Below are 11,897 nucleotides of genomic sequence, written 5' to 3' on the forward strand. Positions count from 1 at the left end.
CGCTCCAACATTATGAACAGTATGAGCATAAGGATCCGGCCACTGGGGGCAGATGAATACTCAAAGTAGCTGATACTTCTTTTATTTTTTCATGGATAACTATATGTTTATTTGCAGGAAATTGCCGCTAATAACTCAAGACGTCCACTGTATTGGAATGGTGCAACCTTGATATTCACATGACTGAATATCTATTTCTGCAGTAGTCTTAAGCAGGTGATTTTCGCAGGATTTACTTTAACATTAATGTTAGATAATTCTGTATAAATTAAATTAAAAAAAGAATATTAGTTAAAGCTCTTAAAAATATTGATTATCAGAGAATCCTACCATGGGTATCTTGTAACTGTATGCTGTTCATCAAAGAATCCTGAAAAAAATCACGGTTTCCACAAAAATAGGGTTAGCACAACTTTTTACAAAATTGATAATAAGAAAATGTTTCTTGAGCATCAAATTACCATATTAGAATGATTTAATGTGACACTGAAGACTGGAGTAATGATGCTGAAAATTCAGCTTTGCATCACATTAATTAATTATATTTTTAAATATATTTAAATAGAAAACAATTATTTAAATTAATAATATTTCATAATATTACTCTTTTGGTTTTTGCCTTGGTATCCCTGTGCTCTTTTATGCTCATCGTAAAGGAAAACAAGGAATCATGACACCAGGCCTGGAAACAAGACAACGGCGCGGCGTTTAAACGTCACCTCTGACGACTGACATCACAGAATTTACCGGTACACAGCTGCAGAGTATCGGATCGGTATCGGTTCTGAAAAAATGGTATCCGTGCATCCCTATGAGGGACTAATGGAGTGAACTTTGTTTCATGTGTCTATTTTAAATTTAGAGAGCGTTTTAGAAAACGTGACTTCAATAACAGAAGGAAAACATGAAGGTGAGAATAAAATACCAGATTTTGTTATTTTGGGAGCTGTTCTGTCGAGAATTCTGTGACACCCTCAAGATTCATGTTACAAATTGATCACCAGAGGTCACTGTCAGTTTAGTTTTAGCTCAATGTCTTGGAGTGACCGCTTTTCTCAGGCTTTGGCTCAAGTCTCAGAATAATATTTTTTCTCTCTCAAAACAATATAAGTTCAGATCTCTGAACAGTTAGTTTCTTGTTCATCAACATCTGTCAGACATGCATGTTTGTTTATTCCATAAATATCTGACATGGAATGTTTGTAATGTCTGCTAAACTTATGGTCTGCCGTTGTAATGAATAGGAATCACAGTTTGGACTGTATATGGAGTTTGTCAAGCACAATCACTACCATTTTTTAACATGGAGGAACGTTAAAACCCTAAATATAAAACCCTGTATAAATACATTTGTATTATTCGGTACATTTAATTTTGTATTAATGTATTACATGTAAACTGTAAATTCACTGTTGCTTGTTGTGGAAGAGCAATAGGAAGATGTGTAAATAAATGGTGGTGTTAGTGTTATGGGAAGACATAAAGGAGTGTGTACAAATGAACAAGCAACTGTGAATTTTCAGTTTACATGTACATACATCTCTGTAAAAAATAAATATACTGTATAAATACATACATTTTCTTTTTTTTGTACAGTATTGAATTTTCCAGGTACATTTTGTCCTACTGTTGAAATATAAAAAAAGCTAATCCACAAGAGCATAGACAAAACTGGCATTCATGTATTGTATTGAAAGCAGCGTGTCAACAAAAAAGTAGAAATACAACCATGAAATTTCTATACTATAACAAATATTTCCATGGTGAAAAAAACTCATTTTGACCAGGGTGGCTCACACAATTGGCCCAATTTATTGACACAATAACTAGCTTTTGAAGAATGGATTAAATGTTTTGGGTGAGTAACTACATTTTGCAGACATGCAAGAGTTTTGATGTTCAAGCAAACAGTTGAGAGACATTTACACTTACAGTTCAGAGAATGTTAAGACACTATTTGGAAAAATGTGCCAAAGCGATTGAGTATAAAACTGTAACCAACCTCCTGTTAATAATTACGGTGTTCATAGTTCATATTTCTCATTGTTTATTCTGATTTTACTTTTATTCCCAATTTTAGATATTATTGATAAGATGTTGATCTGTAAAAAAGTATTTTGAATGTCACAGCATGTGGCCATATGGTCATTATAATATAACCATACAAACCATGCCATATGATCTCGTTTCTCTAGTATTGATTATTCCCGCCCCTACCTGTGCTGCTTGCTCACATATTTACCCACTGCTCCCACCACCCACATGCTGACAGCACAGTTTTCCAGGCAAAGATCACAGAAATGTGTCTACTATGATCATTTCTACTATGTGGGTTGCAGTTCTTTATCTAGGGAACCGCAGTGAACACCATTCCCTTATAATCGATAGCCTACTTGGAAATGAACCCACAATCTGCATTAGTGGCCAAGATGCTTCACTGTTAGATTTCTATCACCAACACCATAAATAATAAAAACCTGAGGCAATAATGTACATTTTTATATTACTCTGAATTTCTATTGCACATTTTCATGTTATTCTATGACTTTATTAACATTTTGCTAATGAGTTCAAATAAAACTGCGTGGTAACAAGCGCAAGAGCATCAACTTAAAGAGAAGGCGAGAGATCAAATAGAGAGCTTAATCATACTATTGTATGGTTACAACACTTTTTGATGTTGAGGTGTGCAGGGTGAAATGGGACAATGTGAATGAGTCACATGAGGTTCAAAGGCTGGTAAATGAGGTTACAAAAACAGAATTCCAATGAATGCCCCGAGATATCTTTATTTACCTGTGTGACGGGATCTCCAGAGTTGCAAAAGCTTATATTGTAAATATTATGTGGCCAAATTCATAAAAAAATCAAATTTACTGTATATACTGTACAGAAATACTTTTTTAGTCACTCAGAAATTTTAATTTAAAAGAATAAATAGTAGAAAGCATTGTTTGGTTGTAGCCTACTTTGTTGAATATCGCTGTGGAACAAGAAACATTAAAATAACCCAACAAGGTGCAAACTAAAGCTTAAAAAATAACTCAATGTCACTGTCAGGTTTTTGTTCTGTTTTTGTTTAGTTTTATGTGTTCCCGGTTCCTGTGTTTATTTCCTGTCTTCTTTAGTTGATCCAGGCTGTGTCCTAAAGCTTAAAAATGCTGCCTTTGGAGGATGCATTCCAAGGGAGGAAAGTACGTCTGAATCCAATGTTCGCTTCACTTCCTGTCTCCTGAGATACCTTCATCTGATCGATTTTGGAAGGCACAAGGCACCATAGATGTATCCTTCGCTGCCCTATGATATCCCACAATCCTGTGCAAAATGTCCATTCTGTTACAGTTTGACAGTCTGAAAGTTGTGGTTGGTGGTCAGTTTGTGTGCAAATGTACATTTTTGAACAACATTTTCACACTTCTGATGTAATTTCTAGCGAGAAATTACTATTGTACTGATTAAATATTCATTTAGTTTTCACCAAAGCTCGCTCTATTTTGCTGTAGATCATTAAACCGTTACACTGCCACAGAAGTCTGTCCGAAATCAGTTTCGTGAGGTACCTTCATGTGCCAACGCTGCCTGCAGAGTCATTGCCTGATAGGGATTCCTATAGATTCCTAGGCTGTGTCCGAATCACCCCCTATCCTTAAATATCCTTAATAGTCACTGTTTGAGGGAACAGCCATTTGTTTGAAACCATTGTGGATGTTATCAAGTGCACTCATTCAATCCAATAATGCACCGCAATAATGAGTGTACAACTGATGTACGCTCAACGGCTAGAGAATACCCATAATGCACTGTGAGAGTCAGAGGTGGACGAAGTACACAACTTCCTTACTTGAGTGAAAGTATAGATACTACTGGTCAAATATTACTCCGTTACAAGTAAAAGTTGTAAAGACCGATTCTTACTTAAGTAAAAGTACAGAAGTACTCGTTTTTAAAAATACTTAAGTATCAAAAGTAAAAAGTAAATGTCAATGCATTGTTTTATTATTGTTGCATTGTTGTATGTAATACTTAAAGTACCGTATGCCTCTGAATCTACACCTGCCTACCTACCCTCATATCAATATCACATTTATTTCTAGAGCACAGTTCCAGTAGTGGGATTGAATGTGAGATTGAATAAGTCACTCAATAACGTCCACAATGGTTTCGAACACCCAAATGGCTGTTGCCTCAAATATTGCCCTATTTAAAGTTTTTTGGCTTTTAGTATGAATATGTTAGCCTTACTGTTGTCTATAAGCTAGTGTGCTCCAAAAAAGTGACAAAAGTCACATTTAGAAGACCAAACCCAACGTTGAAAATGAAAATCAGGTTTATGTCAGGATCCATTGTCAGATTGACGTTGATCTCCAACGTTTGACAGACGTTGTATTGTGGTTGAAAATGAAAATCGGGTTGACGTCAGAAACCAACATCAGTAAAATGAATGGGTGACCTTTTCAACGTAATTGCGTATTACGTGACGTCTTCAACGCGCATCACAGAACAGAGCAAGGCGAGCGTTTGTGCTTATAAAACTTAAACTTTTTTATTTATTTTGGAAATGACCGATCGTTTCGCTAGATAAGACCCTTATTCATCGTCTGGTATCGTTTAAAGCCCTTTGAAGCTGCACTTAAACTGTCATTTGGACCTTCTACCGTTTGGGTCCCAATAGAATCCATTACATGGGGGGAAATCCTGGAATGTTTTCATCAAAAACCTTAATTTCTTTGCGACTGAAGAAAGAAAGACATGGACATCTTGGATGACATGGGGGTGAGTAAATTATCAGCAAAAGTTTTTTTGAAAGTGAACAGAGAGAATATAGGGCACTATATGTCACTTTGAGTGATTTATTGCCCTTAAGCCACGCCCCTTTTTGACCGTGGGAATATTCCCACGCTTGCCCCGCCCCTTTCTACCCCCTCCCACCCACCTCCGGACAAGTCACGTGACCGTGAGAATTTTCCCACGGTACCCTTCCCTACAAACACCCCCAACCCCACCCCGCTTCTGAACAGGTCATGTGACCGTGGGAAAATTTTCCCACGATCCACATTAAAACGTTAAAACAACATGTATTAAAATTATATCATGCAAATAGTTCTATTTTCTAATACATTTGAAGAAAAGTTGTACTTTCACAATTACATACTGTTTAAAGGTGTATAAAACATATAACGTTAAAATACATTTGTAAAATGTTAAAACATTAATGAAAAAGTTTAAATTGCATTTTCTTAAAGCTATCAAAATGCATTAGTATTAAGACATTAAACAAATATTAAAACATATCAAACGCATAAACACATACGTACATTTAAAAACTGACTTACGTTTTTACAATTCCGTTTGTTGAAAGAAGAACAAAGGTTATCCAACTTTGTGTAAAGTAATATCCTGGGAGCTCAATGAAACACGTCCGAACACGGGAGAAAGGAGTCAAGACTGACAATAGCTATCGCTGCACAGGAGCCAGACCTAGGCTCCACCCCCTAGACTCCTCCCACACCAAGACCCTCCCACGTCAGGTGGTGAAGAGGCATGGGAAAAGACGACAAACAGTTCCCACGCTTCGCACAGGACAGTAGGAGGGGGGTCTTCATATAGCCCCGCCTACGATCTACAAACATTAAAACACACTCCTCTTGAAAGCTTACCTCATTCACGCATCATGTCTCAAGGAACTGACTCTTCTTCATTATCATTCCAACCCCTGGGAACTACTGACGGATACATACCAAATGGATTACCGGATGCAGCAAATGGATATCCGCAGAAAAGCATCGAATGGCTAAATAAATTTTGTACAGATCTCGGATATCACAATCTGACGTTCCTCACAAGCTATGGAGTTGCAACACCTGCCACAGTCGCGGAGGCCCACGACACAACTGTCGATGAGGTGGACGGATGTCTCGGGGATACAGGCCACCGAATTATCAAGGCTATTTTGGCTGTCATTTTGGAATTTTTGATCGACAAACGGATGAAAAATTCTTGTGATGGCTGTACTGTGGATCACCCATCGCAAACAAGACACAGCTGCTTGTTTGAACCTACTGCATATTATTTCTATGGATGTTTTGAAGAGATCAGGCTGAAACTCCTCATACCTGAGTTGAAAAACATATTAGCTCAGGCCTTGAGTCAGTACGGAGGCAGCCCGCATCTACAGAGGATCCAGGGAGCTGTTGAGGCAATTTTGTTTGACCTCAGAGATGAGATGTACATAGTCGAACAATTATCTTTAATTCGTGAAAAACTGATCGACGAATCATGCGAGGAAATAATTTACACGGCTGTGGATAAATGGAAACTCGCCGTGGCTGAAGATCCGGAGATCACTCACGTTTGAAAATGGGAAACTTCTGCTCTACCTCTTGGATTACAAAATATTTCTTTAAATCACGTGTTAAATGTGGAATATCTAACCTGCTCCACAAGATTATCCAGAATAATTGGACTACAAATACCAGCATAAATCCGGATGAAAAACGACTAATGGAATTAATGAACGGCGTACGGGGATTATCGAATGAATGGAATCATATGATAAACATGTCTGTAACCTGTGAGAGCACACCCTCTGGGGTTATCAAAAACATTCTCAATCTAATGTCTGACGACCAGAACTCTCTTAGAATAGGGAATATATTGTGTATTTGTACGTATGTAACTGATGTCTGCAGTTTGTTAAGTAGCGAAAACCCTGATGTATGTAATATTATTGATTTTTTAGTCGAATACATTATGGAGAAGAATTTTGAAATGTCTGTGAAATTTTATTTTTTTGTTTGTGTGATATAATTCACATTATACATGTTTGTAACTTTCTACTTCTTACATTCTAATAAAAGAAAAAAAAAAATTGTTGTTTGGAAATGTTTTTGTGACTTTTATATTGTGAAATAAAAAAATGTTTGTGACTTTTATATTGTGAAAAAATAAATAAATACTGAGCAAATTTGCAACTCGATTCATTATGACTGAAATCTCATAGCGTTGACATGGCAGAACTAATGAAACAAATCTATTACGACCCAGCGAATTCTGGTGCTTTTGGGGGTAAAGACAGATTAAAACAAGCTGTATTAGAACAGCAAGGTGTAAGATTATCTGATAATGAAGTGTCCAAATGGCTCGCTAGCCAGGACACATACACTCTCCATCGAACTGCACCAATAAATTATAAGCGGAACCGCGTAGTGGTGTATGGGAAAGACCAGCAGTTCCAAGCAGATTTAGTTGATATGTCTGTATACTCGAAAGAGAACGACAATATCAAGTTTATAATTACCGTTATAGACGTTTTTAGCAAGTACGCGTGGACAAGGGTATTGAAAAATAAAACGGGACCAGAAGTAGTTAAAGCTTTTTTGTCTATTTTGAGAGAAGGACGTGTACCTGTAAAGTTGCAGACAGATAAGGGTACAGAGTTTTTCAATAAGCATTTTCAACAGTTGACAAAAAAATATAACATACACCATTTTGCAACAGCAAGTGATTTAAAAGCGAGTGTAGTCGAAAGATTTAATAGAACTTTAAAAGGACGAATGTGGAGGTATTTAACAGCGGTGAATTCCAAACGCTACTGTGATATATTGCAAGATCTGACAGAGGCGTATAATTCTAGTTATCACAAATCCATTAAAATGCGACCGTTGGACGTGAATAAAGAAAATGAAACTGTGGTGTTTAATAATTTATACGGAAAAATGCGTAAAGAGACACCAGTCTTTAAATTTGCCGTAGGAGATATCGTCAGGGTATCTAAAGTCAGGAATATATTTGCCAAAGGCTATGAACAGAATTATACTGAAGAATACTTTACTATAAGTGTGTGTATACCACGAAATCCAGTCGTATACAGGATACAGGACTATGATGGTGAATTAGTAGATGGTTGTTTTTATGAGCAAGAACTCCAAAAAATCATTGTGAGTGATGATAAATCGTTTAAGGTCGAAAAAATTTTGGACAAACAACGACGCGGAAAAGCCATGTACGTTCTGGTGAAATGGCTTGGATGGCCTTCAAAATTCAATAGTTGGATTCCTGAAAAACAGATGATTGATCTACAATCTCCCTTAAAACCGTAGCGAAAGCCACAGACAATGTCATTTATCCAAAAACATCTAACATGTCTGAGGAGGAGGGGTTCTACGTCACGCTCCCGTGCAATGCATCTGCAAATGTATACCCCGAGAATCGCATATCTAATTACAGAACTAGATTGGCAAGAGCTATACATTTAAAAGGATTATGGGAAGTGGCGTTGGTTGAGTTTCACTACCCAAAAACTTGGCACACTTTCAACGAGGAAGACTCTGCTTTTATTATTGAATGCGATCAATGTTTGAACATCGATGAACGTAGTAAAGTGCGTGGGGATCTTAATATTCAAACTTTCCGGAAAGCCCTAAAAATATCTACGAATCATAATAATATAAAACACGGCTATTTTGAGGATATTTCAGTATTACTCAAGGAAATAAACGCAACCCTTCCACCACGGGTGCAGCTAGGCTACGATCATATAAGGAATAAGATATTTCTGAAAGCAGCTCAGAGAGCATCGCTAACGTTTTACGGAAAGCTCGCTGTCATTCTAGGATTAAAACCCAGTGTTCCTATAGAAAATCTAAACAGTACGGATGAACACGAAGACGCGCGCACATACGCACCATACCAGGCCGATATAAGTGGAGGATTTTACACTCTATTTGTATACATAGATATAATAGAATATCAAGCAGTCGGTGACGCGTATGTTCCATTATTAGAGACGATACATATTGAACCGACCACTAACAAAGCAGTCAGTGTCAGGTACGACAAGTCTCATTACGTTCGTCTTAATAAAAACAACATCTCAGACATTGGGATCGAAATTAAAGACGACCAGAATAAAGACGTACGATTCACCTACGGAAAAGTTGTAACGAAGCTGCACTTTAGACCAGTGAGAAAACATTTGTTTTAAAAATGGCTTATCTCAATCCCTACCAAGAAGACCCCCACCGCTACATATCATATTACCAGGCCCAGACGGGACACGGAATGCCAGGCTATGCCGGAAGTGGAGTCATGTATGGTTCCGGTTTTGCATCAGGGATCGGGGGTCTCTTTCGGGGGTTATATCGTATGGCAATCCCGTTTCTAAGAAGGGGTTTCAGTATAGCAAAGCCACACATAAAAGCTGCGGCAAAAAATATAGTAAGTGATGTAGTCACCAGTGCCTTGTCAAAGTCATTTAATAATAATGATAACACTGAGGGACAGAGCGGTCACGGTCTGATGGTCATGCGCAGAGGGTTAAAGCCACCTGGGACCCGTATGAGGAGGGGGCGTGGTCACGGTATAAAGAAGACTAGACGCGTCACTAAGAAACGCCCAGTCGCAAAAAGCAGAGGAAGAAGCCGGACGAAACGTGTAAAAAGATCTACAACTTTGAAAAGACGAAGCAACACTATCTTCTAAATCATGTCGTTGATTCATGCAATGTCAGACGAATGTATCAAATCCGAACTGGATATTTTTACACTTCCTTTAACGCAAACAGCTATTGAGAAAAACACTTATGTGGAAATCCCACCCATGTCAGCGATTAATGATGCTTCCCCGATTGAATTTTTCATCGCAGGGACTGGTGAAGATTACACAGATCTGAATAACACATTGTTATATACCCGTGTGAAAATAACTCTGCCAAACGGAGATGACGTACCACAAGGAGCTCCGGTGTCTTTGATTAACTATCCTGGAGCCTGCATTTTCTCGCAGGTGGACGTGTCCCTAGGAGATCGACTAGTGTCACAGTCATCCAGCACGTATCCGTACAGGTGCATTCTGGAAATGCTTATTAATTATGGAAAAGATACCCTAGAGAATAACTTTTCAGCCGGACTGTTTTACAAAGATACAGCTGGTCATATGGATTCTACAGACCCAGCTGGCGCTAATGCAGGTTTAACAAAAAGAGCTGCGTTTACAGACGGGAGTAACGTTGTGGAGCTATTGGCTCCAATACACAGCGACATATTCTTTCAGCCGAAATTACTATTGAACGGCGTAGATATTCGTATTCGTTTAACTAGAGCAAAAGACGAATTCTGTCTTATGCGCGGGGACGCGATCGATTACAAAGTAAAAATAATCTCCGCTTCTCTCTTTATCAAGAGGGTGTCAGTTTCACCCTCCCTCCGCTTGGGGCACGCTCAAGCTTTACTGTCGGCCACAGCCAAGTATCCTTTTGACAGGGTATGTGTGAAAAACTTTTCTATACCAGCAGGAGCACGCGTCTCAAACCATGAAAATCTGTTCCTTGGGACTTTACCAAAATCCATCATTATAGCAATGACGGATAATGATGCTTTTACTGGCGCATACGATAAAAACCCATTCGCGTTTAAACATTTTAATCTTGAATATTTAAATCTCACCTCAGACGGTGGACATGTCCCAAATCGTCCTTTTCAGCCACAATTTAATTTAGGAAATGCAGTACGAGAATATTACCAACTGGTTACCGCCACGGGGAGACATCTGAAGAACCAGTCTTTGGCCATAGACAGGGAAGATTTTCTCAACGGCTACACACTGTTTGCCTATAACCTTACTCCGGATGAAGAGTGTTCGCAGCATGTTTCGCTAATTAGGTCTGGAAATATTAGGTTAGAAGCCCGTTTTAGAGAGCCTCTACAAAACACAGTAAACATTTTAATTTATGCGATCTACGATTCTCTACTTGAAATATCAAATCGAAGACAGGTGTTGGCAGAACACTACTGAAGGGTTTGAAATGAACACTGTGGAGTTAACGGAAATTATGGATAACATCGCGTGTAATATAAATTTTTTAGGAGTACTCGCTAGCGATCATTTTCCAAAAGAACCGCTGACAGATCTCCCGGCTCTATTAATTTGTAATACGGATCGATCGGACGAACCGGGACGCCACTGGTTAGCTATGTATATGGATCGAAACGGGGTCGGATGCTTTTTTGACAGCTTTGGGAATCCTCCGGATTCAGATTTTTTTCCTCCATCCATTCTCGACTTTCTAAAAAACAATTCTACACGAGTTCATCATTCTACCAGACAAGTCCAAGATTTTACATCAGTCACCTGTGGACAACATTGTGTATTTTTTCTGTATCATATTTCACGGGGTGTTGAGTATGAGGATATAATGAATTTTTACCATAACGATAATCTATTAAGAAATGATACTATGGTGTCTCTTTTCGTGAAAAAATTGAAACCCCGGGTCTGTGGTAGTAAAAGATTTAAATGTATCCAGTGTGTACAGTCTGGTAAAATGTTCCAGTCTTATTAATTCCTGTGTAACTAATAAACGACTCGTAAACAGATGAATAAATTTGTTTTCTTTTATTTGACATCAAAAACAATAACACATAAATGTTATAAACAACATGCTGTACAATAACATACAAATTCTCACACATGATAATATTCTGTAAAAAAACAACAACCAACAACAACAACAAAAAAAACATAGGTATCCCATTACATATAATTGTTAAAAATCCATCCATTCTTTTTCATCTACACTGGCTGGGTTAAATACGTTTTCATCAGAATCGTGTGCGTGTGTGTGTGTGTGTCGTTTTTTCAAAGACTTAGTAGGTACAGTACCAAAGTCATCCACGTGTGTTTTTCTTTTAAACGATTCAATCATCCGTCTTACATTATGATTGGTTACAGTCGAATGAGGAATCTTTAATGCCACAAATGCATCCAGAAAGTCATACCACCCTACAGGGCGACGATTGTCATGTATCGTCTGTGGTGAAGTTAGACTTTTTACCAGATCAAATATATGGGACCCTGGAATGATTCTCCCTTTATAAACAAATTCTCCATCAACTGTCCAT

At 38.0% G+C, this 11,897-nt stretch overlaps 1 protein-coding gene across 4 annotated transcripts in view; it reads left to right on the top strand.

Moving 5' to 3' along the window:
• LOC311086781 (serotransferrin-1-like) overlaps positions 1-11,897 on the top strand; it is an 88,973-nt gene that overhangs the window by 45,362 nt on the left and 31,714 nt on the right. The gene's annotated exons all lie outside the window — the stretch shown is intronic.

This window comes from Abramis brama (assembly GCF_963993115.1).
Source record: "Abramis brama genome assembly, chromosome: 7".
NCBI lineage: Eukaryota > Metazoa > Chordata > Actinopteri > Cypriniformes > Leuciscidae > Abramis > Abramis brama.